General features: G+C 44.5%; 1 protein-coding gene across 17 annotated transcripts in view; it reads left to right on the plus strand.

The window, feature by feature from the left end:
• Positions 1-27,784, plus strand: part of LOC132911245 (forkhead box protein P1-like) — a 216,469-nt gene that overhangs the window by 135,689 nt on the left and 52,996 nt on the right. The gene's annotated exons all lie outside the window — the stretch shown is intronic.

Here is a 27,784-nt window from a genome sequence, read left to right on the forward strand (position 1 = left end):
TTATGGAAGCCTCCTCTAACCTCCGTAACCTTCCATCCAACCCTCTCTGCCCTCTTTGCGGCTGCTGCTGCTGCTGCTGCACGTTACACCCCACGAGGCGCTGCGCCGAACCACTTGGAGAAGAGGGCCCGCCGAGGGTACTACCTCGGATCTTTATGCCGCCATCTAATTAGTCTCGGCATTTAACGGCACATAAATAAGTTAAACACTATTGAATTGTTGATAACGATAGGCTCCCAGCAGAAGTTCGACTGACTCCTTTCACCCCTTTACGAGACAGATCGGTCTCTTCATGGTTGTCTCTCCCTTGCCAGCATCGAGAGTCGCGTCAACCCTTTCTCCTTGCAGCCCTCTTTGGCCCGTTTATCGAGGGATATCTTCGCTGCCTCTGCTTTTCCGGTCTTTGTTCCGCTTTTGTGCCGATGTGATAGCTTGAAAATCACGATCCTCGTTTACGCGAACCCTCCTATACGATGCATCGTTTTCGCCAGGATACGTGTTTCTGAAACACAGGACGTTTCGTTCGTGATCCTTGATTTAATATAACAACGAAAGTTCTTTCTTGTCTTAGTTCGTGTTAATTAGAAAGTTTATCGTAAACGGCCAGTGATTAGAAGCAGCATCGAAGAAACCCTTGGCGTGTACAAGAAGTAATTTGAAAGCTGGTGGAACGAGAGGATGAAAACTGGCAGCGGTGCCAGGTTCGAGATGGCTGGAAACAGATGGCCGATCAGATACCAAGGATTAAACGAGGAGTAACACAACCCCCCGAGCACCGAGAGAAATGTGTATTAATTTTTCAAGTTTTTTAATTAGCGAATGTCTCCGCTCCGGTTTTCGGCCGGGGACATTTATATTAGAATGGTCCTCCGACACCCTGTTTTCACGTTCTTCTCTTCTCTTTTCTTCTACCAAGTCTTGTTCTTCTTCTCTAACAGCTGGTTGCACTTCGTACTTTTCAGACTGATTTCTCTCTTCATCTTTCTTCGCCATCATTTTCATCTGGTATTTTTCTTGCTTGGAAATTTGATTTACAATATTTCGATGCGTTTGCAATTAAATCACCTGAAGCGACGTTTCACTCGTAAATTTCTTTAAAGCGAACTCTTATTCTCCCAGAAATATCTTTTAAACTTAAAAATTAAAAATTGGTAGTATAATGTAGCGAAGATCCGGATAAGCATGTCAGAATTTGTTCAAATTTTCCAAAAGCCTGGAACAATAAAAAAAGGTGATTTCTTCGAAAACTTGGTGTCCCAGCTTCGTGTTCGTTTGGATCGATTTATTTCGAGAAGGACAATTTCCGACAAAGTGACGAGTCAAAGGAAGATAGTGGGAAATACGGTGGCAAGAATGAAGCGAACCGGATGGTTGACGAAGGGAAAGAAGAAGGTTGCGTTCGAACTGAATGGAGATTCGCGCTGGGTTTTCAGGGTCGATCTGTAGGACTAAATGGAGAAAGGGAGGAGGGAGGTGAATTGACTCGGTCGTATTTATTGCTCCGTACTTCTGATTTTCATTGGTCTGATGCTTCCTACCTCTGGTCGGACCTCACCCTCTCGAACCTCTACCGTCATCTCGACTCTGTTCACCCCCGTATCGCGGAGGCGCACTCCCGACAAACAATGGCTCCCATATAATTGCTTTTATAGCTCACTGAACGCTAAATATTCCATACTTTTCCTTCTGCTCGACGGACCCGTCGTTCGATCACCGGGGAACCGATTGTGTAAATAGAGACGCGAGCTTCGTTCCAGAGTGACTTCGTTTCAAGACAGAATCCAAAGCTTTCATTGTCAGACGATTCTGACGTCGCTAGTCCCTTGTGACAAAATTATTTATCTAAAAGCCAATAATACGATCTCATGCCTTTTGCACTCGAAATTTTCATAATAAGAATTTAGAAGAATTTTATTTTTCATGAAATAAATTACTTACGCTGTAATTGACGATACGAAACAGTTATAACATAACGAAACATTTATTATTCCGTAAGGTTCAAAAGTAAATCTTGAAGAGGAAATATCAAGGGCTTAAAACTTTCCTCTTCCATTCGAACATAATAATTGTAATTTTCTTTTCAACACTTTATATATAGCAATTAATTGCACCTGTACCAAGTGTCTCATTTCGAAAGAAAAGAAATTCAAACGACCACGAAAAAGTATCGCAGTCGATCAGTTGAAGCTATCCTTCTCGAGCCATTCGAGACGATTTCAGTTCTGCACCGTGTACCATAGAATGGCCGACAATCCCGCGAGTCGTGGTCTTTTTGTCATTCTACCTCGTAGATCTCCGCTCCCGCAGCTGGATCACCTCGGTGACCGCTTCAGTCTCTCTCCTCCGACCATCCCCTTTTTCCAAGCGACCCTTGCAGTCGTGGAACAAGCCTCACACCTCTACCGATACACCGTGGTGAGCTTAAACACGGCCACTTGCACGTCAGTGGACGTGCGGGCGGATCGACCGCTCCGGGAGCTGTAATTTTCGCAACCCCGACGAAATCAGGGACTGCTTCTTTCTCCGGGCCGGACCTGGGGAATCGAACTTTATTGCTAAATACCATCCGATCAGCAAAACCACTCCCACCCTGGACAACGTTTCTGCCTGACTTTTCGCCGTGAGCGACCACGGGCGAATTCCTGACCAGTGGCAAATGCTGAGGGAAAACGCGACAGGGTGCACTGGCGCTTAGTTAGAGGCTACTTGCGGATTGAAGGTCTTTTCCTGTCTGTCGAGGGAAAATTTCTATGCCCTCGTCTTTGGTTGTGCTCAGGGAATTCGAGAGTGTGAGATTAGCAGTGATTGCTTAATTCGTAGGCAACGTAAAATAAAATTGGCGAGCAGTTTGATCGCAAATTCCTCTGGATTTCTATATTACTTTCTTTCCGAAAATTACCCATCGATTCCATTTGCATCAATTGTCCTAGAAAGAAGATATCGTTTGGAAATATTTTTTTATATTATTCAGAGGATACTATTACTTTGTATTATTTTAGTGAATTACGCATTGCAACTAACGCTGCTTAGATTTCTAAATATTTCTGTGTTTATATTAATAAAACAATTCGCAAAATTAGTACAGAATTGTCGTGGTATAAAACGTAAGTAAATAAATGCACGTATATCCTTTGTTCCATATATTCAATATCTTCTTGGATCGTTAATATTTTTGTATTCCTATCGCAGATTCTGACATATCTAACGCGTACTGTTACGAAACGCAAGTAGCTTTATGGAAAAATTATAGTAGGAGCGATGCATCGAGTAGGGAATACTGTTTTTCGATGGACAATTTTTCCATACCGATTTTCTTTGACGAATGGAGAAACAAGAGGAAGAAAGGACAAAGAGCAGCAATTCATTCTCTCTATAGGTTCGAGGCTTGATCCACACGGAAACACATACCCACCCTTTCCACTATAAGAGGGCCCTACCCTTCCAGACAGTCTAGCTCGCGCAGCAAACCAGGGTAATGGTTTCTCGATTAAGCCATGTTCACAATGGGATTAAAAACGACCGGTAGACCGCTGCTGACCATGCCTTTCGTAGTTCGAACTATCCCTTCGTGCGGCAGCGACAAGCGTTTGTTTAATCTTCGCAGTGCATTGGCGTACATCGTGTTCTCGAAATTCTCTCAGAGTTCCAACAATTATACCATTGTTATTCCTATAGAATTACGATCAATTAATTAAAAAAGGAAACAAAAAGGCAAGACCCCTGAAACATTAGAGTGTATCAAATTGGAAATTGACAGGGGGTGACTTATTATTTTAAATTCACATAGGACCAGATACATGGCAGATCAGTTTACAATCGAAGGGTGGAATATGCTTCGAATATCCATCTTTCTCGTTCGAAATCCCGAAGGGTCAACCCTCGGAGTGAAGCCAAGAGACAAGGAGGCGGGAACCGATCGTGGTCCGGCTCGGAAGTCAGAAATCTCGTCGCGCTTTTCTAATTAACGTCACCTTCTCGCCAGAAAGTGAAGAGGGTTCCGGCAAAGGCGACCCCTCGGTCCTCGACACCCGGTTGCTCCGTCCAACGGACTTCTCTCTACTTATTTCTCTCTCTCTCTCTTTTACTTCTACGATCGCTCACCCCTTTTTTTTAAAAAAATTTCTTCGCCACCTCTCTCTATCCCTGTGGCTGCTAGCAGACGGCGTTCGCGGGGATGAAGATTAATTCGTTCCGTCTTAATCGTATCAAAGTTTGAGAGCCGAGTCAGGCTCGACCGGCTGAGCCCGGCTCAACCTAACGTCCTCCTCTTTTGCCACCCCAACCCCCGCCCTCTCCGCCTCTTTTGCTACCCTTTCGAACTGCATCCCACTCCTCGTTGCCTCCAGAAGTCGCATACCATCACCCTAACTTTTTACTTTTACTCGCCTGACTCGCCCACCACGCCCACTTTTTCACTTACCCCTTTTCCGGCCTTTTTTTTCTTCCTTCCTTTCTTTTCTCCTCTGTCACTGTTGCGCGCCGTCTTATTCCTCGAACGCGACTTCCTCGTTCCGTCACCCCTATTTTTCCCTCCTTTGCTCGAAAGAGGGGGATAATCGTATTTAATAATGTCTCTGGGTATTTTTGCCCCGGCGACGTCGCGATGTCCCGGCGAGAAAAGTTTCACCGCGCGGGATATAAGGAAGCTTTCCACCAGGCCTACGGCCGACAACCCTTTTTATTTAGGGCGCAACTTCGCCCGTAGGCTTGAATAAATCCAATATTGCACGGGAATCCTCTCGCGGGACAGGCTCACGGAGCCGGAAGAATTTCGTTCCAGCGACTTTCATTCTCCGTTGCAGTTTTCCGCCCGAGAAGATTTTCGTGGACGTCGAGGAAACACTCGGTTGAGTGGATCGATGGTTATCTTTCGGTGACACGAATAGGGTGCCGGTTGATCGTATGTATGTACCCCGTTCAAAAGTAAAACCTGATATTTGCTTATTTTAGGTGAAGTGTATTTTTAATTACAAAGTTATGAAATTCAATTGTAATGATTTTAGTCCTTGAAATCATCTGATAGTGTGTTACGTAATCGGAATATGTAGTATACCAGGACACGGTTAAATTCATTTTTAGAAGTCAATACGCAATAATAAAACTGGCATGCGTAATCGTCAAAACTATACAACTATTTTATAGAATGTTACTTGACAGGTTGTTTTCTTTATCTTCAGATCTTTCACGTTTCTCAATTATCAATCCAAGCTACGGTCGGAGATACGTCAAAAGATTTTCGTTTTCTTTTTCTTGCGATTATTAAGAAACAATAAATAATATATTATTGCCACATCGTTTAATAGCTGATTTCAATGTATAATCTGCTGATTTCGCAGAAAAGATAATAGCAAACGCAGCGTGTAGTTAGTAATTTTTCATTAATTTGTCCACTTTGGTCAAATTCAAATACCGTTCGTGGAAACGGACCAAAATCTCCGGATACTTACGCACGACAGTGTATGTACTCTCGTCCCACTGTTTCACCGTGAATTTCCTTGGATAAATCACGAAATAAAAGGTAAATCCGTTTAAATAGTCTGTAAATTCGCGCAAACTGCGCGCGCGCCCGCTTCGCGTTAATTCCTCGGGCAAAGAGGATTCAAGGGTCAGGGTATCGCGAAATCCGGAGCGAAAATTCGCGTAGGCTCCTTACGGGAAGCACGTTGTTATCGTTTTCTATTGGCTGGCTAGCAGGCGCGCGTATAATACACGACCCGAACAGATGCAGCTTTCTTTTTGTTTCTCCATACGTGTATGCATGTGCATTCCTTTTCTCTTTTTTTTTTTCTCCCTATACCTCACTTTACCTGCCGCGCATACGCTCCGTTCGCGGCGAATGAATATTCTCCGCCGAAAACGAATTAAATCCGACTCTTTGTGCGAGTTTTTTTTTGGAAAAAATCCAAGCCTGCGTGTGTAAATAATACCGCGCCGCGGCCCATATTGTATTCAATATTTTCTCTTTCGCCAAACGAGAAACGAGCGTGGTCCATCCAAACTTGGAAAAGAGGAAGAGAGGCACACGGGAAGGGCCGAGCGGAAGTCGGTGCAAACGGCCGTGCAAATGCACGGTAGAACACCGTGGTCAGTGCATTATTATACGTTTGTTAATGCAACGGCGGAGGGTATCAAATGAGATAGAATTTTTCACGTGCTCTCGCCCAGGATACACAGACCACGTACATAATATCACCTACAAAGTCGAATTCTTTCGTAATGAACCTAATTACTAATTTACCAAGCGCCGCCAGGTCGCTATCGTTCTCTTCGTGTATCGTAATATCCTCCAGTAACCTTTTTCTCTTCGATCTCGATCATTCACAGTTTTCCTAATTTCATACTCCACTCTTTGATACAACAAAAATGACCACGAGTTACGTCCTGCAACTAAAATAAAATTTATTTACGTACGCGTCGTCGCTCAAACATTATGAGAATTTAAATTGCTTCACCCTTGTCCATTTTATGTATACTAGAAGTTAATTTGTGAAATTTGTTATGGAACGTGGATGATTAAAACTAGAGTGTATTTCATTCGAGTTGATCCATGATCCTTTCGTTAGTTCTATAATTTGTATATTCTTCCATAATCCTTTGCTTAAATAATTATAAAATCAATAGGTATATAAGTTATTGATAATTTGATGCATGCTACTCATTAGAGAAAATTCTATAATTATTCTACGAGATTTTCTCGAACGCTGCTTGTAATAAACTCGTAATAATTTATAGTAATTTTAATAATAATTTTGATAAAAGGAGAATTTTCTAATTCGTGAAACTATTTTATTACAATCTCGCGATATATTTCCAAGTTTCCATGTAAACGCCTTAGAAAATTATATTTCACGAACTTGTTCGCGAACGAGAGGCAAGTAACTGTCAAACAAATCGCAAACTGTTCGTCAACAGCTAACGAAAATACTTCATTTCCGACTGTAACGCTTCGAATATGACAGACACGCGTAGGAATTGGATTTCGATCGTTTATCGCGAAACACCAGCGGTATCTTCGTTGCGAGTGCCCGGAGCCAGCGCCGGCGAGGGTGCCGTTGGGGTGGCGCACCCCCCAGTGCCTAGGCGGTAAATATTAGGCGGGCCTGTCTGTACAATGGGAGCACAACGCAACAAAAGGAAAGCCGTGGCCGCCCTGGGTTCTCGACAGGGTTGCAGCTACGCACAATTTTGAGGCGACCGGATGTATTTCGTGGCACCAGTGAATTTTTAAGCGTTTCTAATTAAAAGGCTAGTTAAACAGGCCACGCGATTGCCCGCGGGGCTGTTCTCTCTCGCCGCCGCTGGGAGAGAGTTTACTTGGAGCTTACGGGGTATCGTTCAGGAAACAGAGACGCGAGTCGGTGGAAACAGGAAAACGTGTATAAGAGAAGGATGAGGGGAGGAGGCAGGGTGGAAACGCAGCGAATATAAGAGAAACGCGAGGAGGCATTGAGCGAACAGAGGAAGCAGAAGTAAGGGGACGGAGGGAGAAACAGGAAGCGAGTTAAAGGTGGACCGAGCCACCCCCTACCGAGGAGAGGGTTGCACTGAAAGCCAACGGTGGAAACAAACATCACGGAATTACGAGTGTACATTCGCGAAAGGCGAACGAATAGAGGTGGGCCAAGAGGTAAAGGGAAGAGGCATCATCGCGCCCGCTATTACAGCGTGAACGCGAATGTAAATACGGCGGCTGATGTATTCCGTAAGGCGCGGATTTCTCCGGCACGCTTGTTGATCCTTGTTATAGGGGCCACTTATACACCAGATGCATTAAACGCTCGTAAGCGTTGCGCGGCAGGAAGCCACGACGAAACGATGGGATAGGGAGAATCGTTTCCTGCCTGGTTTTAGCTTGCAGGAAGAATGGCCGCGAAGAACCGGCGCTGACGGAAAATCGTTTCTGGACTCGGTTCAGCCAGAAATATGCTTATCTTGTAGTCTGTATTTTTTTTGCTTTACTTCTTCCTTTTCATTATGATGTAACGCGAGTGTTGTATTGTGGATGTTAGGAGAAGAAACAGTCTAGCCGAGGAATCGAAGATACACAAAGCGAGCCCCGAAGAAAGTTGCGCGAGGTATTACGCTAATAAATAACTTTGTTTGCCGATCTACTTTCGCAGCCAGGCAAGAACCATGGCTCCGTTGCTTCAAACTTTTACTGGCCATCTGGCTGTAATATTTTTTTACGTCACGATTCCTCCACGAATCATTCCACCACGATTCTTTAAGCTAATGTGTTTCTTTTTTTACCTTCGGTTTAGCATCGAATATTAAGATGAAACCGAACAAACTGTAATAAGAAATTCTCTCGTCTCTGTGATATCTATTGGTATCGTTGGTCGACGAAGGCAAAGAAAGAAGAAACGACGAGATTGTAAGGGCGTCTTTTGGAGAATCACGAAATAACCAGACACAATCCAATCGGAGGCATTCTGGGAGCGAGTTCGCCTCGAGAATCGTAAGGTCATTGCGATCGTAGCGACGCTCTCAGCTTAATTAAATGCGCACGAAATCCGGCTGGAGGATGTATCCCGTACATGCGGAACGATTCTATGGAGTTGCGACGAGCAGGAAATCTCGTGTAAGGAACATCAAGCCGAAAGGGTTGGCGGCAGAGAGTTTGAAGGGAGAACAGGACAAGCCTCGCTGGCCCAAAGTAGTTAGCTTAGTGATTTTCGCGTTTATTGGCCAGCCGTGACGTCCGTACAAGATTGGTCCCGTTCGCCTAGGAAACCCTTGGGAACTGTTTCAAGGTGTTTCGTAATCCTCGCCGTTGAAACTCGTTCCGGGGTACACCTTCTGTGCCACTTTCGTCCCTCGCATGGAACGACTATAATTTCGTTTAGGTGGCCGACTTGACGTCGATTATTCCCATCGGGTTGCTTCTTACAATCTTCGAATTTGTCCTGCTGATCTTTGTTTGACCAGCGTCTTGTTAATCGTGTTATACATTGTTGAATTCGTATGAAAAGAATATACAACGAAGCTCCCGAATCCGTGCTGATAGGTTCATCGTGGATAACGAATAATAAAACAATTCAATAAAAATATAATAATGTAATAATGTCCATGATATGAGAGGGATGAAATGCAATGGTGGTGTAGTATATTTGACAAATTTCTTCTGTTATATTTTGTGTATTATATATTCGATAAAACTTCCACAGTTTCCTAACACGCTGCTAAGAGACAAATTTTCCAAAAATATGATCATCAAGTTACCCAATAAGAAACGATGCATACGCAGGTTATTAATGGTGCGCTAACCCTATAAGAAGGCAACTTCCTCAAATGTTTCCTAAATTTCGCCATTAATTTCCCGAACAATTGCAATGTGTTGTCAAAGAGATCAACTACTCGCTTCGAGTGATCTTAGCCCACCAAGTGGTGATAATATTTTCCGGACCACGGATACTTGAAACCACAGGTCCGCAGGTTTCATTGTTCCTTCCGCTTTCTTTCCTCATTTTCAATATGAAGGACTCGAAATCTGTAAGCCGTTGTAAAAAGGCGAACGATCTCTAAAGGGAGAGAGAGAAGCGCGAGTAGGAATAAAACAACCGACGACGACCGGTTCTGTATTAAATTAAATCCACCTGCAGAGAATTTCCACCGTCCATTACATCCGCCTGAGGCAACGGGAAAGGATATAAATTCCTCTCCCTCTCCGATAAATCGATACGTGAGCAACGGTGACGCGCCAATCAAGCCCGCCGTTTAATACGGCGAAGGCGTATATTTCAGAATAGGAATATTCGGGTCTGAAGAAGCCGAAACGAGGGAACCAGGATGTAGGGGAGGGGGAGAGGGAGATGGAGTGTACGCCAGGCGAAGGTACATAAGGGTAGCAGTGTGACGGTAAGGCGAATGAAAAGCGTTAGGGTGTGGCGGTTAGAACAATATCGCATTTTATAGTTGTAATCGAGGATCATAATTGAACAAGTTTGTATGCCTGCCTGTTTCTACGACCGCCCCACCCTTTTGAAGCTTCTTCCTCTTCCTCTTAAGTCGTTCAATCCCTTCTCTCTTCCTCGCTCTACCTTCGTCTTCGCGTTCTAGGTATCCTCGGAAGAATGCCTCGGGTGTCAGGCTTCTCGGCAGCTCCCTTGCAACCAACCCCCCTCCCTCTCGAATCCACGAACCGGTATCCCCGGCCGTATAACCGAGGCTAACAAGATTTCGTATATGTAATTGGTTGGGTATTAAATTGCGTATTCCCACCGATGGAACATGGGAAATTCGGGGATCGAGGTGTAGCTACGTGGCCGAGACGCTTAGAGGAGTCGTTGGGGGTGGATTATGGCTGTGGGTTGGATCATTTAGTAACATACTGCACTGCCGTGACGTTCGGCTTCTCAACCCCCTCGGAAAGTACTGTGATGTCTTTTTCCTCTTCGTAGATCGTAGGCAAATAAAACAAGAATGGTACTATTTATTTAAGAGCAGGAATGATATCGTTGGTTTTGAAATTCGTTTTAACCTCAAGTTTGAGAAAACTATAATTGGTAATAAGAGTGTTGGAATTTAATGCCGTAGATTTTCGGATAGCGTTAGGAGATTTTATGAATTATATTGGTTAGAGTAGACGCTAAATTAATATCATCGCGACACCTGTTGGGTTGCCATAAGCCAAACGTTGTTATGTATTGTGTCGTAACAGCCGCGGCGTGCCAGAGGTCGTCGTTACAACTCTGTTATTCCTTCTTATCGTCTCGAACGCCGAGCGAGTCAGACGTACGGTATAAGGTTTGTGAAATATGTATAACAATTAAAACCATACGAAGTATTCTCTAATTTGCAACAATAACGATACGAAGTCCACGGCTGATTAATAGAAATCTATAAAATTTTGTAAGTTTGAGAAAAATATGAAAGTTATTATTGATTTGCTGCTAAAGAGTTTCTTAATGCGTTAAAAGTCTCTTTGTTTATCGAAATGAAAGCGAAATTATCATCGATAGAAATTTAAATTAATAGAATTGTAAAAGATTTGAATGCGATCGAATTGATTTCTCTATATATAATAACCGATATTTAAATCTTGGAAAAATTAGTTATCAGTTGGTGCTTAGTACGATTTATTCGTACTGTGCGCTAATTATTCCTTCGACGTATTTTTACGACGACAACAGCGAACAAAGCGTGTCGACGTTAACGATGGAAACAATTCGACACTGTGAAAATACAAAATCGCCGATTAGCGAGTCCGAGTGTTTCGGGAATCGTGATTGATGGCCGTCCGAGGCGCTGATGGGTGTCCATTAATCGCAGCGGAACGAACGTCCACGACCGAGAGGGAGATACGGGGAAACGGCGATCAATGGTGAAATTCTTATCTGACCGAATGGATTGATAGAGCCACTTATCGGGTCCGGCCGCTTGTACTCTTGGCCAGCGCGACACAAAAGTACCTGTCACGCACGATATCGTCCAATATATACCCCTAGAAAGTTCCTCCCTTTGATACTGTTTATCATGCCGCTTGTATAAGCCTCGTTAACCTTAGAACCAATCTAGAGAGTCTTGTTAATTAAGAACGAATTTCGATTTTTCTTCGACTACACCTTTGTTCATAAGTTTAAAGACATTTACAAAAAAATGAGCTATATTTAAAAATACTCAACAGATTCTTAAAATCTTTAAACATTACTATTGTCGTTGAAATATTGAACTGTGGTGAATTCGTATATCAAATATTGAATTAAATACTGTATCAATTATGTATAATAAAATAAAATTTCGTCTCTTATAGATATATGTATATCCGTCGCGGTCGATCATTGCCCTGAGCAATTTTGATATTTGTATTATTAAATATTTAATCACATTTATTTCTACTTATCTAATTCCATGCATACTATAAATGACTGTCCAGAAATTAGATTTCAATTAAACATTTTTCGAAGTTTCCTAATTTGTTTCGATCTTTTCTCAATGGAGTTTAGCTTAAAGGATTAATTTACAATTTTTTACAGTATATTTTCAGTTTAATAATACGTGTCAATTATCGCGTTTTATAAGAGAATAACAAGTGTTCTCATACTTACGAACAGTGACATTCGTTTAAACAGACATTTAAACAAATAAGAATGTACGCTTGAACTAATTCATATTCCATTTTCCTTTTGTTCCAGGTAAGAGACCAACAAAGAACGTTTTCTGTTTCTTCTCCAATTATCGGCATGGATGGTTGTGAGTACAGTTTTGCAATGATTCGAATGTCTAATTAGAGGGTTGGCGGTATATTAAGTTGGAAATTGACTCGAGTCTCCGTACACACCGAGACTAACAATACATGAGAAATAATCGTCGCGTATACACTGTACACAATGAACGACAAGTGGTGTATGGGCCCTTCTTTTCCTCGAGTACGATGCTAGACGAAAAGTGAGAAATAATTAACGACGATCTCGAAAGGATAGTGGCGATTGCGTCGCCATCAAGGACTGTACGACGACCCTCTGCCAACCCCCGGGGATTTTACGAAGTAATATCAGCCCTTCTTTGATAAATTGTCCGCGGACCATTCAATTTGCGTTTCGCGACATAGCTTCGTCACGAGTACCGCTAACTGTTATCCTATTAATGATGGATATCTTCTTCGACTCGCTAACAAGCAAATCTCGAATAGTTTCAACGGCAGTAGAAATTTTGTGATTTCCCACTCGGTCAACGAACTTTTGCCTTCCTTTTCTCGTTAAATATCTTTCACTCATTTATTCTTAAGATCGTATAATTTCAAATTTACTTCCAATCGTCATTTTTGTATCGAAATCTTATAATGCAAATTTGTATGGCGTGATAAAATTGTTGTAAAAATATGTACATACTCATAAAACGCGTTTAACATCCCTCCAACATAACGAGTTAGAAACGTTCACCATTTATGCGATATTTGTTTTATGAAATGCAATATTTGTTTTATGCTTATCGAGGGAAGGTAATAGTCGCAGATAGATCGGTGGATATTTATGCAAATTCATATTTTTATGAACACGAAAACCTAGACAGAAATTTCTTTCGTTCACATCGTTGTAACAAGTATAGCGGTCTACTTTGGATATTTTAAACACCTTTAGATATACGCATTAATATTTTTTGAAATTTAAATTCTCCATAAACGCGTAAAAATCCACAAGCTAATTATGTAGATGTACCTGAGTATCGTACAGACACCTCGGTAATCCCAAATTCTTCCTTATTTCTATATCAATTATTTTCAATTCTATAATTCATTCATACAAACGCTCCTGTCGAAGACACGTTCAAACTGCTACTTCTGAAGAACAGAAACATCTCGTCGCAAAGATCGATCGAATCGAAGGAAAACCCACATATGGATGAGCGATGCGACTCGATCCTCGGTCGGACAGTCCAGATGGATGGATCCTGGTATCGTCTCTGTGTGAAACGCAAGGTCAATCTTTCAAAAACGCGTGGAAAAGTTTCAACGTCGGCGATGGCGTTGGTGTACGAGCATATCTCTCTCGACGTCTTGGCCCGCGTTCGTCGCTTTATATACATTACATAATGATGTTTATCGTCGTACCGACGGGAACAATCGTCTCGAAAGTAAATATTTAACGTTATTTCGCGCAATGTTTCGCTTGCCGAAGAGTGCGGCTTACTCGGGGGTTGAAAGCACGATGAAACCGGGAGAAGAGAGAGGTAACAGCTGAGAATTGGATCTGGAATAAGAGAGGAGGAGAAAGGAGCTTCGTTACCTTGAGCGGAAAGAAACAGAGAGCAATAGCGAGGTGGTGAAACCAGCAACGGGGGAAGGAAAACGACTTCCTCCTGCGAGCATTTTGTCTTACGCTTTGAATGTTATTCGAGAAACTTGGAATATGTCTTTCTGACTGAAGATCGTTGGATGATTCTTGGTTTGTACTTGGGGAGGGGAGCTAAACGTCGCTAGCGGTGTAACGAATTTCGAGAAATTTTCCTCTATGGTCGCTAGAGAAGAAAATCGATCTACCAGACGATTGTTAATGCAATGTTCAACTTTGACAATTTTCTTCTTATTTTCTCTCTTTCTTTTTTCTATTCTTCTCTCTTTTGCGTTATCGATGTAGAAAAGGTAACAGGAAATTTTGACGGATTTTCGATTCAAACTGTATCGAAGAGTAGCTTGTAAGAGAGATTCGTAACGGAGAAAGCCCTGTAAAATCTCGATCAAGTTCAGTTGGTGGATCGATGAATCGCGCGATTCATTGTGGAAGGTGGGTCGCAGGAAAGGGAGAACGCTGGAAGAATGGTGGACCAAGAAACGAAACGAGATCGATCGTGGCCTTTCAATGTCTCCGTTTTATCGCCGGTCGTATATCATCGTGGCTCTATCGCCGTTTCAGGATCTTCGAACTTGGCTGTTTCTTTCCTTCGTGGAAAATATAGATACGCATGCGTGCGATCTTTATGGAGAGATCGAGTAGCGCGATCATCGAAACTTCGCCGGGGAATGGAACGCAATTTCCGTATCCATTTCCCATTCGTTCTTATTAAAACGTCATCGAATCAAAAACTTAAAACATGACATTATATCTCCGATAGCAAAAAAAGCAAAAAAAAAAAAACGAAGAAAGAAAGATAAAATTGTCGAGGAGCAATTTCTCTATTCTGTCTCTTTCTCAGTTACTTTGGAATTTCGAATTTTCGAATTTTCCAGGTTAACCTGTAAAAGAATTATTCCTTGCTAACAATGCAGGGTGCATGAAAGGGACACTACGAAAATGGTGGGGTAAGAGTCGAAATCTACGAGGGAGGAAAGGGGAAATAGGCGGAGAACAAGAGAGAGAATCGGGAGCGCTGACGTAGCACTGTCCAAGCCAAATGGCCAAAATGGTCAGCCACCGTCGGTAATGGCCCAATAGACGCTCCTTACATTGCCGCAAGATATTGTTTAGGCTCGCCGTTTCTGGCCCCTGTTCTTCCTCTATCGTTCACCGACCCCTTTACCCCTCGTGGACCGATTTTCGATTCGAACGGCATCCTCTGTTGGGGTAAAACGCGCCTTTCGAATTCTGTCGTTTCACGTTACGTTGTCGCTCGTAAACGTATCTCTCGGAAAAGTACATCACACGCACGATAAGCTGCTACAGGAATTGCATTGAATGGAATTCTTTGAATTATCGGCTTCTTTCTCCCCTTGTTATTTTTATTTTTTTACTAGCATTTTAATTTATGCAGATGTCTGTCTATGTACAGGAATTTTTGCAATAGAATTTCTTCGCTAATTATCTTCTTTGCATAAATTTAGACGTAAAGATATGCAAAGTATAAAGATCCATAAAGGTATTACGACATTTCAATTATAAAATGGAAAATTATTAAAACAACAAACATAGAAACGAGTACTGTTGCTCTCAGCTGTAGTTAAGGTAACGAGAATCGGAACTAGATTTCGCAGATTAAATCGTAGAGCAACGGAACGGCGTCACTTGAAATATCGTTCGACTAAGAAAATTTTATTTCGACGGTGATTTGTGCGGCCGAGTTGAAAGGGGCCGGGGTCCTCGAGGTACTCCTTGTTGGCCATTATAACTTTCTGGATTCAGCCAGTAATTAAGTCTGCAATAAGGACGAGTGGCCTGCCAGCCATTAGGACAACGATGGATCGACACTTTGTGCGGCAGGCGCGAAAAAAGGTCACCCCGTCAAATGAACCGAAAAGAGATTCGATGAAAGAAATTGTCAAAGCGGGAGAAGAAACGAGCGGCTGGGAGGGTAGAGAAAGAAAACGACAGAAATAGAAAAGGAGAATGATCGGAAGGGATTCGATCTTTTGCCGCAGTAATTATCTGGCACAATTATTGGCTGTCATTCGACAACTCATCGGACAAAAAGATGGTATATTCGAAGGTAGAAAATCGAAATCCATCTCGTTCTCGTACGTAGCTCGATTCTCAAGTTTACGATGTGTGTACACTTACGTACACTACGTATGTGAAAAGTGTTTCATGGCTCAATTTAGAATGCAAAGTGCTTTTCCTTTGGTCGAGTTCTAACATTGGTCAGCTTCACCGATTCTAGTCGAGCACAGTGATCTGAACTCGCGTAGAGGGTGCACTGTACGGGGTACGAGCATAGTTCAGAGGCGAATATTTGCAGTTGCCATCCAATATTTAGCCAAAGTCAACAAGCTTGACTGCTTGACTCGGTATCGGTCTGAGCGGATCCTTTTCTTCGCTTGCTGAGATACTCGGGCGAACCTTTCTCGGCCGCGGACTAGCTCCGCTCTCTGTTCTTTCTTTTTCTTCGTCTTCGTCTTCTACTTCTTTTCCAAACGTTTTCTTTTGTCCAGCCAAACCGGCACGTTGGATCGCTAATAGAATAATAAATATATGACAGAATACGTTTTCTGCACGCTCGTTCAAGTAGTATCCTGAACAAACTGTTACTAAGATGAAAGAATCTTCATTCGTCGATCCTATTCGATAACCCTTCCCTTATCTCGGTACTCGATATTACCATCGTGAAACTTTTTCGTGCGTACTCTTCCAAACGCCACTCTTCGCGTACACCTTGAAGATTTTGAGACTTCTTGTTTGATGCTTGATGCCTCTGGCCCAGAAGGGACCAAGCTTTCTTATCTTCTCCGCAAGAGCCCGTGCTACGAGGAATTACGATCCCAAAAGCAATTCCAAAAATGACCATTCTTCTGCTTCCCCTGATGCTTGCACGGATCATGGCTCACACTGTCGAACTTTACGGCGACCCTCCACTGTAAAGCGCGACGGAGACGCGAGTTATAGGCGAAATACTTTCGATACGAAGCCAGAGAGCCAAACGAAGTAAGGAACAAAAGAAGATTCGTAATTAGACGCTGGAGAACTGGTTTTTGAGGTAGCACGATAGAACAGCGAGGTTGCTTTCGTGTAAATTCCCGATTGCGACCTGTCGCCGTTCGTCTACGTTTGTCTTCCTCGTCGCTACGTCTCTTTTCATCCTGCTCTTTCACCACAGTGGCGCGTTCTCCGGAAATTCCATGGAAGTCGAATCTCGCGCCACCCACGACCGCCCACATAATTCCAGCAGGCGAGAGCTGTTCGGTTAATATCTCCCGGTTGCTGACACCGTCAAATAAAACATTCCCCTGGTTCCCCTGACAGGGGGTTCTGAGGGGACGCCGCCGGCCGACGAAGGTGTAACTTCTCTATAGATTCGAGATGCCGCGCTCGGGGTGAATCTCGGTCTTTTATGTAGCTGATACGATAGCACGTACATACGTATACCGGGGGGTGAAGATACGCACGCATGGTTCGGCTGATGCTGCAGTTTTCTGGGGAAGTATAAGAAAGCAACGGGAATATAAGCGGCATCTTATATCGCGATCAAATCTTGTCGAGTAATAGAATTCTGTTTGAAAGTTAGATGTTATGTTTCGTTTTATCGTGTGTGATTGTAACACTCGGAGATTGAAATATTAATTTTAGTATTTGGGGGACTATTTTTCTTTCCTGTAAATAATCTCAATAACAGGTTATTTTTCTTTCATGTCGTGTCGAACGTATGTGGATAATGTAATTAATATACTGTATAGACATAGAAATATTATCACGTTTAATACAAATACAAAAATACAGAAGATGCGCATACGTGGAAATGGAAAAAGAACGCGTAAGCAAATATTATAGAAAAATATAGATCTGTTAAGATTTCCAACCAGCCCTGGTGTATCTAAAATCGCGGGAAAATCGAGTATCACCGATAATCTGCACGAAACCTCGACGAGGGGCAGCAGAGGAGGACATATAGGAAATGAAGGATGAAACGATTTGCAGGAATGTAACCCAGGGACTCGTCAACCGCAACACCGTACATGGCTCGTTGTCATAACCCGTGCATAGTTTTCGCCGATTCACCGGAGCTGAAGCTCGTCCAGCCGGGCGGAGGAGACGGAGAAAAAGTCGGAGGTAGAACAGACCAGGGGGTGGTAGAAAACGGTTCCGTGGGGGTGGGAGATTCGCGCATATCCGATGGCGAGAGGAGGCAGCAGGCTCTATGGTGAGAGAAAGAGAGAAAGACAGTAAGCGAGAGGAGGTAGGGAGATAAGGCTAACACAGCGAGAGAATGAGAATGAAGGGAGAGACGTTTCCACTATTGATCATCGAGGCTCAGAGTGTAATGCTAATCATGCCCCCTTCGCTCGTACCCATCCCCTAACACCCGCAGCCGCACCTACCCCCGACGTTATCCACCCTACCCGTCGTCGATTCTCTCTCTTACCCCTCTCTCACCCTTCCACACCACCTCGGGAAACCGGCGTCCCTGCTGTGACACAGAGCCGGCAAGATATCGACTCTGACACCCTCGCGACCTATAAGCAACGGAAAGGATCTCGTGCTGCGATTCGATCTAGGAATTCGTAGGTATAGGGTGACTAGTTTAATTTAGGTGATTTATACGTTGGCGTCACGAATGGCGAGGGATTAATGTTGAGAAATTAGAGGATGATGTGGTAATAACGTAATTTTGAGTTTCGAGGATTGAAAGGAAAAGAATACACTGTGTACTACGACGAGGGTAGCTGTGTAGTATGCACGACGTATACATATAGTGAGGTGGTAAATTAAATCACGAAAAAGCGTCGACCGATAGTTTAGGATGGTATACTGCATTATATTTTACGATTCTGTGTAATCAAACGCAATGACGATTTGTGACTTGTTTTATTCACGGATAAAAAATTACAAATGTTAATTACAATTTTAACAAATTGGAGGGTGAGAAAGGAAAGTTGTGACATAAATATAAATATAAATTGTCATTTACATGTACTATATCGAATAGATCGTCTTTGTATTATAAGATTCTTCGTAATTCAGGTTATTATCTGCTCATATTCCGATCGATTCGCGTGTCCTGACAAATCGTGTTTGCCTTAACTGCTGACTGATTTTACTACCCCTCTATGACACGACCGACATGCTACCCAAATTTTGAATAATAAATTCATATTTGCTCGTGATTTTATTTAACAAAATTATCCACGGTATCGCCAGGACGTTAGATCTCCTATAACCACAGTATACGTTTGAAATTATTGTTATTTAACGATAATCGGGGATCGATTAAGTGCGGATCGGTTTCCATAGGCGATTCGGTATTTCGCTTGGTGGGCAAGCTTCATCGAGAAAATTCAGAGAATATCTTCGTAAACGCCGGCCGAAATCCCGGCAGCACGCGGCCGTAATACCTGCCGTAACGGGCAGCGTCAATATTTATCGATAGTCGAAGAGCAGCGGGCACGTTGGCGGTGGCGGCGGGCCGCTTAATAATTTCCACGTGCATCGGTCGTGTGTCTCCAGCCGCTGGTTCGGTGGCAACGATATTTGCCTAGCCAGGCAACATCCATTTTTTCCGCGTATATTCCATTTTTATTCTTTCTTTTACTCGTGACGCCCATCCTCCCCTATTCTCATAATAGAATGCCGTCGACGAAACAATCTGAGCCGCGAAACGCTCTCTCAATCCGGTTCATCCTCTTTCGGCGTGATCCTCCTTTTCTCTCTTGTTCTCCCATGGTTTCACGGATTCATCGACGAGAAACTGTGTCCTGTGTCTGCGGTGAATACACCGTGGAATAGAGAGCACCTATACACACGCACGCAGGCATGCGTGTGACCCAATGTAGACAGGGTTTCCAGCTAATGAACGACGCCAGCATTAATACGGCAAATAATAAGAAGCTGCGCCTACGATGGAGCCAATATAATAATTACATCAGCATATCGGCAAACAAGAATCAGCAACCCTGCTCGGCTGCCCTCGGTCCCGCTCGTGATTGAATACATAGCAATCTACAAACAGTCTACATAGTATCCCGCGATCCAACCGTGTTTAGCGTATACCCTTCGTGATTTTGTATTAAACCGAAGTAACGGTACACATGGAGCGAATTGTTGCACGGAAAAAAAGAAAAAGAAAGAAACAAAAATCCACATTTATTAGAGTCGACTTTTTACGATCTAGTTTTTCATAATTTATTTTCTTCGTTCGAAACGTGGAATTAATTGAAAATTTATTTTTTATAATCGAGAAGAAAATGTATCGTTGCACGAAGAAAAAGGTAGAAAAAGGATTTAAATCCATCGGAATAAGTCTTGCGGCATTTGATTCCTCGGAGAGTTTGGTTAGAAATTTATTTTGTGCAATCGTGAAAAAGTTGCGCCCAGAAATTTTAATTAGCAAGAATCGCGGAAAGCTTGTAACTATCTGTACCACATTCATCGTTTAGCTGGGTTGATTCGAATGGAAGAGAGATCCGGATAGGGCCGGAAGGATCTATAATGCTGAACCCGCGCGAATTTTCGACAGGGAATTAAATTTCGTTTCGTGTCAGCGGCAACCTCCGCATTGGTCCTGGGTAAAAAGCTTCCTGTATTGTGTTCCCTGACGGCTACCATTGTACCGCCTATTCGCGAGTATTTGTTCGGACACGCGGGTTTTTTTTAAAGCAGCCATCGGCTGTCGGTCGGCATCTCCGTTTTGTAGCGAATGGTTCGCGCGCGAGTTCGTTACGCGGGTACACTGTCGGAGCAAGTTCAGGAATGACGGGCATCTCGTTAACGGAAAAAACGATAACGCAAGTGACCGCCCGATGAGAAACGTTACCGGCTGATCGTCCTCCACTGACGTTCAGATATTTTTACAAAACCACCGGATTTCCTCCAGCTAAAAATATTGTAAATTAAAACATCCTGTTAACATAAACTTTTTCTTAATTGTTTTGTTAAGAGAAGATTCGAAATCATATCCAAATTCAACACAAATCTACAAGGACATTCAATTCTTTGACAATGTAACAGAAGGATCAAAAATTCAAGATGAACGACTTACTTGCTTCGTTGTCGTTTTTTTACATTTCTAGCATCAGATACAAAGGATACATATTTTCAATTTTCTTATTACAAGAGGTAAACGTTAATAGTTACATTATGTCTAATAACATTCAACAAACTTCCCTCGAGCTTCACAGATAATCTGTTAGTCCAAATATACTCCTGCTCTTTTTATAATATTTTTTAATCATATTGGGTAATTAATTAAATCTCTGTATTATTCTTAACTGATTTAAAAAAGGGAAAAAGTGGTCATCATTTTAGAACGACATTAGCCAGAATAAATGAGAAATTTTCATAGGATCCTACGATCGTTCCTCTGGGATTTAGATCATATTTCAATGACAGCGCGTCACCTTAATCCGTTCGAAAAATATTTAATCGAGCGAATCGCGTAATCCAATCGTAGACACGAAGAAAGTCATTGTCGTGCGTGCGGAGAGGCGACACACGGATAAACTCGGGTTTTACGATACCGGTGGGGGGAGAGTCGAGAAGCAGAAGTGGTGCGTGCGGGCGGGCCGTACGCCACAACGGTGGAAAGGAGCAAAGTAAGCTCCTAATTTCTCTAGGGGGGATGAAAGTTGCCAGCCGTAAGCATCTCCGCGAAGCAAAACCAGCCGGAGAGGTAGAAGAGGGTTATAGGTATAACCGAGTCGTATCAGGGCGAGTGGAAAGGCTCCGGTAGTCAATCGACAGGGCGAGAGCGAGAAAAGAGAGTTTATATTGGGAAAAAGGCAAGGCTCGCGCGGCAAGGCCCGCCGACTAGAATGAAACGTTTAAACTTTTTATGAGTTGCTGCGTCGTCGCTCGAGCGAAGAAATTTCAATTTTGCCGCCCCTTTTGCCTTCCGCCCTGCCACCGTGTTCGCGGCGCAGCTTCCTCGCGTTTCGACTATATCCTCCGATTTCTCCTTTCTTTTCTTTTTCTGCCCGCATAGCGTTTTCTTCATCGTCCCGTCACGTTATCGATTCGTTGCTTTCTTTCGTTGTAAATCGAAGGAAAAAAATTTTTTTAAATTAAATATTTTATAAATCGTAGGAACTAGTTTATTCAAAGTATAAACTATATTAATATTATAAACAGATACGTGCGTGTCGAAGGTAATCTCAGAACTGGACAGATTTGAACTATTCTTTCACTATATCTTATTACGCTTATCCTTCAGGGAACTGTGCACCGTGATATTATTTTGGGAAAAAGATAACAGTTTTATTATTTGAGTGGGAAAGTATTTAGGTCTGTGTTTCGTGGGACGAAATTGAAACAGCTGGCGAAGGGTGGCATAGGCCCTCGGTGTCACCGCCTCCTCGTCGAGTCATAAAAGTCTTGATGAAGACGTCAATGAATATTTATCCTTTCGCCGCTCCATTCTTGCCGAAATTGTCGCACGACGAAGGGCGATGCTCCTTTCTTTCGACCGGGAAAGTTAAACCGAGTAGATCGACCGAGGTCGATCAGGGCATCATGTCAGGGTAGGGCTCAATGAGACGGACTTATTGTTCCACCAAAAGTTATGATTTTCGAATTGGCGCGGGACAGAGGCGAATCGTGTGCAAGGAGGAGGCTCTTAATTGGAAAGCTTGCTGGAACTTACATTCAAATGCGTCTCTATTATCCATAGTCGATCGACGAGTTTTTATTAAGGTTTAATTGGACGTTCGAACATAATGGAAAAGCTCGGAGCGCGGGGGACCAAAGAACCTGTTAACGCATCTTTCCTATCGTCCGGTAAAAATCATATTCCGATTTATCGCTGTATGCTGTGTGCGTACATGTGTATATGTACGAGTGTTCACGTCATTCTTATCGACCTGTCGTTAGTCGGAGGAATTTTCCTGTGGACGTACCACAGAAGATAATCGGCGTCCAGGGAAGTCAAATGGTGCGTCACGAAAGGCACGCCTCGAGAGGCGCAGTTTGTATCGGAATTAACCGACTGGGCGGCGCAAACAGGGAGAACGCTCGCTGAAGAAGACCACGGAGTGGCGGAAGTTTCAAAGAGGCGCGCGAGGCGAAAGCCGCTGGAGAAGAATGTAAAGAAACAACAAGGAGACGGGAGAAGAATAAGAGTAAGAAGTAGACAACGTGGAAGACGAGAAAAAGAAAGAAACACATAGAGCGGAGAAAGGCAGAGTCAGCATTGCGCACCCGATCTCAGCCACCCGACCCTCCCTCGTTTTAATATGTTGACGCTCCGGGGAAAGGAGAGAAGAAAGAAAAGGAAGAGAGGAGCGAAGCGGAGAGAAAAAGGAGAGAAGAAAAAAAAAAGAAAATATGCCCCGAACAAAGTCGTCGGAAAGGGTGGTGGAGACGCGCACTACCGGCAGGCAAGAACGAAAGGGAAAAAGAGAGAAAGAGGCTAGACGCCTCCGCCGTCGCCGCCGCCGCCGCCACCGCCGCCGACGACGACGACGACGACGACGACGAGAGCAAAAGGGGGGTTAACAGAGAGAGAGGAAACTACGGGTACGGTGGGTACGAGAATCCACGGGGTTGGGCATTCCGGGGACGGCACAAACAGAGGACCAGGCGAAAAGAAAGTTTGCCGTATAACAACAAAAGACGTTTGTTATTGGCGCAGCATTTGAATTGTCTCTGTGTCGGCGGGCCTCCTTATTGGCCGAGCCGAGGCGACGCGACTCCTGCGCTGGTGGGGGGTTGCAAGGGGTGGCCACCACCCCCACGCCCCTTCTTCTCTATACCCCTCCACATCCCTCACCTCGTTGCTTCTCTCGTCTCTCTCTCTCTCTCCCTCTCTCTCTTTATTTCCCTTCGTCTTTCCCTGCAGCCGAGCGTTTTCTATCCTCCGGAGAGAACGGCTATACACGCGGCTAAGTGTACCGCTATCTGGACTCTGGACTTCGAAGCTACCTCCGACACTCTGCACCCACCCCTTCATCACCACACCACCGCCTCCGCCGCCACCGCCACCGCCGCCGCCGCCGCTGCTGCTGCTGCTGCATCACCGTTCGCTGGAGGCTGCTACCTCCCCGGGATGACCCTTTTCGCCTGGCGTATCGGCGTGGCCGCTATCAGCCACCACCACTGCCACCCCCCTACGTCGGGCGACGCTGGAAAAAGTAATGCCTCGGCGAAGAAGAGATGCAGCTCGTGGCTCTTATTTCATTCCAGGGGAAAGAAACGGCGCGGCCGTCGCGACAACCGACACTGATGCGACAGCTCTTGCACCTCGAATTAGGGCTGCGGATGTTGCATCCAAAGTTCTAGCTAGCAGCCGAATGTAAATTCACTTGTTCTTCGTGTGTGCGTGGATCAGGAACGTGATGGATGGTCATGATCTATCTTGGATGAATGCAAATGTGACTTTGGGGTACTCGAAGATAATTGGAAATCTTCAAGGTTGAAGCTAGAAGATATAGTTATGGGTTTACATCGTTTGGGATGGTTTTCTTCGAGGTATAGAACGTGGTCGGGTTAGAAACTATTTCTAACGTTGCCGACATATTTCGGTTGATCTCGAGAATTATTGACAGTCTATATATTCGTGATTATATTGGTAAATAGATGTTGCTATATTAAGTCGAGATTTCGCGAAATATACTTCCTAGTTCTGAATTATTCTAAGCGAAGAATTTCAACGTAGAAAATTTTGGCAAGTGAACGTTGCCAAGTGCATGGTGTTACGGAAATATTTGCGGTCGGTTTCTAACTATGCACACGGTCGCTACTTCCCTTGCCACCGATGTTCGACATAGTTTTATGTTCATACTTACGGTAGCCACCGCGTATATCAATGGATCGGCTCTAGAATGTTCAAGTAGACTGTTCGATGATATCCACCGTAGCTGGTTTATTGTTAGCAGCATCTGCTCTTGACGATTATTCTTGGAATTACACTGGAAATTTATGACACGAGTTCGAGCACGATTTTACGAGACATTTTCGTGTCAAAAACTTCGATCTCCCTTGCCTGCTTAACGTATGGCCTTCGACGGAACCTCCGCGCCGCTATTAATTAAGGCAACTGTCAAGACACGGGATATCCGTCCCTTCGACTCGACGAATCGGGGGATCAGTCTACGATCAACGTATATGTCGATATCATTCGATTATTTATTTAAACGAATGTTCACCTCTTGAACTTCTGACCCGTGCCATTCTACAATCGGAATATGTCTTTTCCTTACAAGAAAACCTTAACAAATTTGAACATCAAAGTACGAATACCAAATATATTTTAATATCTTATATAAAGTATAAAAACGTCTGGAAAATATAATAAGGAAAGTCCATTGAATAATATCTGATAGTATTATTTACGTAGTAACGATTGATTATTATTTATACATGCAATAAAAGAGAAAGTAATTTGAGATAGAGTCGGAAGAACCGGAACCAACATCGTTTCCTTGAATGGCTGCGTGGAACGGTCCGGCAAGACACAGGAGATGCGGTCGGTAGGCAGTCAGACGACAGAGTGCAGCGCGTGCACGTTGGTTTGTTCCTCTCCTTTCCGAAGCCCGCTCGCCCACCTGCATCGTTCGGAGAATGCGTCTAGAGCTGGTGCTACCCCAGCCTCTGCTGCCCCACGTATTCGCTTGAAAAGAGGCGTGCGCCGCCTCCGGCTCTCCCACCACCTCGCATCCGCCCCTGTATCCTCCACACGGATATATATACACACGTATACGCGTACATACTGTCGTATACACACGTATACACATCACATATCCCTCTCGATCTTGCTCTTCCATTCGTGCCGATCCCGACGTCCTTTCTCTGTCCGTTCGATGCACGCACTCTCTGTGTTACCGGCGGCGTCACATAAAAGCAGCGGCGCGGGTGCAGGGCGAGGATTCCCCCTAAAAGCTTGCAGCACGCCGAAGAAAGAGACGCTCGCGGGGGAAAAAGCAACCCGTGGGAAGAGGAAAAAAGGCAAACGAGCGAGACAGGCGGATGGATCGGGGGAGAAAAAAATCGAGAGGGATGGATTCGGAGAAGGGCGGAGGAGAGAAAAGCGCGAGGCAGAAGCAAGGCAACTAACGGGGCGCGCGAGAAGCAGCAGAGAACGTGTGCAACAGAGAACATGACAGAGAAAGAGAGTGAGACATGCTCGCGGAGGTCGGCATTTTGCAGGGGAGAGGGGAAATGAAAGCCCACATCCGCTCTCCCTACGTTCACCCCTACCTTCCTTATCTCCCTACCGCCGATGCCTTCTCGCCCCGATACCGCCACTGCCATCGTGCCACAGCTCTCCCCTCTCTGTCTCTCGATTTCTCTCTCTCTCTCTCCCTCCCTCTCTTTCTCTTCGTGTGTATGGTTAAATATTGCATTATTGTTTTAACGGCAGGGAGGAAAACAGCGTAGCCGAGCGTGCCCGCCCGCAGAGTTGCGCGCATCCGCGCCGCGTGTACACTCGCGCCGCGTCCTCCGCGCTCGTATATTGCCCGAGCTACTATCGTGTCTCGTATCGTATATCGTCTGATCGCGTTCGTATCTCGACGCGACCTCGCTATATCTACTATCTTTATCGTCATCGATCGTCATCACGTTTCTCGAGCCTAGCATCGATACGCCGTCAAGGTATCGTATCCTCCTGTAAAACCCTATTGCACATCGTCATCCGAAAGAAAATTCTTTCATCCGTCTTTAACCCTCGGCGCAACACGCGCCATCCCCTCCGTTCACGCATCTTTTCCCCCTTTCTTTCTCTTCCCACTTGCAATTCCGCTAGCCGACAAACGAAACTGCGACCCAGTTGTGTTTTGCGTGCGCTGTTTAACGAGACAGCCCTTCGGTGCGGCTTTCGCGGCAATTCGTACAACATCTTGCCAGGGTTCCACCCCTTCCAGCGCAGCTTCCGCGATATACGCTGATCCCGGTAACTCCTCCATCTCCTTTATTCCATCGGTAACCACCGCCTTATCCCGCGCTTTCGTCTCTACCGAGCAACCGCCAGCAACGCCGCTGTAGCTGCTACTGCGCGCAAGGCCATTCGGCTTGGCCACCCCCCGCTCCACGCCGTTTTCCTCCCTCGCTTACACCGCCTACGACTGTTCTCCGGCGTCGTCACCACCCACCCTCGCCCACCCCCACGTACACTCGGCATCTCAACAACAAGTACTCGCTACCGGGTAGCATCCGACACAACACAGCAAGTCGCCCTACTACCACTCCCGCCACCACTTTCTCCCCCTTTCTCTCTCGCACCCTCGACAATTCTCTTTGTCTTTCTCCCGGTCCTCTGTTGCTGTAACGTGGCCTCCCTAGGAGGCCTGGCTCGCGCACCGAGCCAAACACGATATCGCCTACTAACCGTGCATATCTCGAGACAACCGGTCGAGACCACGCGATCCAAACATCTCCGCCGCGGCCATCCGACACTTCGGGTACGTTTCGTTCTCCCTACCTAACCTGTCTCTTCACATCCAATCATTCACTCTCTGTTTCATTCTCGTCCGCTCTCCTCAGAATCTACGTACATAGTACATAGCTACGTATATAGGAACCTACATATGTACGAACCCACTCCTTCTCTTATAGCCTCTCTCTCCTTTACTCATACACTCACCTTTCATCTCTCTTCAACTGATAGACTCATACCAACGTTCACTGACCTCTCCCTTCCTCTTTGAAACCTTGCTCGTTTTGAAGCTTGTCGATCGTCCCTTTGGAATCTTTTGTTTTTTTTCTCTCTCTCTTTCTCTGTTTGAATCGATTTTCGAAATCTTTTTCCTTCGATCGGTGTAGGCAGTGCGTGAATAAGCGTCGATGATTTTACCACGTGCCTCGAGCAGCAAGAAGACAGTGACTTGAAGTGAATGATACGATGGATCGAAGGTTCCGCGTGGCTTTTGTGCCCCGGCAGTGATGTGCACGCCCGCGGTGGCGACTCGATGAAAGGTTTCCGCGAACGCTCGTGAACGTGACAGTGGACGTAACAGTGACGATATGAGGAGACGAATATAGTGGTATACGAGTAA

The sequence above is a fragment of the Bombus pascuorum genome, chromosome 10 (genome assembly GCF_905332965.1).
Source record: "Bombus pascuorum chromosome 10, iyBomPasc1.1, whole genome shotgun sequence".
In the NCBI taxonomy this organism is placed as follows: Eukaryota; Metazoa; Arthropoda; class Insecta; order Hymenoptera; family Apidae; genus Bombus; species Bombus pascuorum.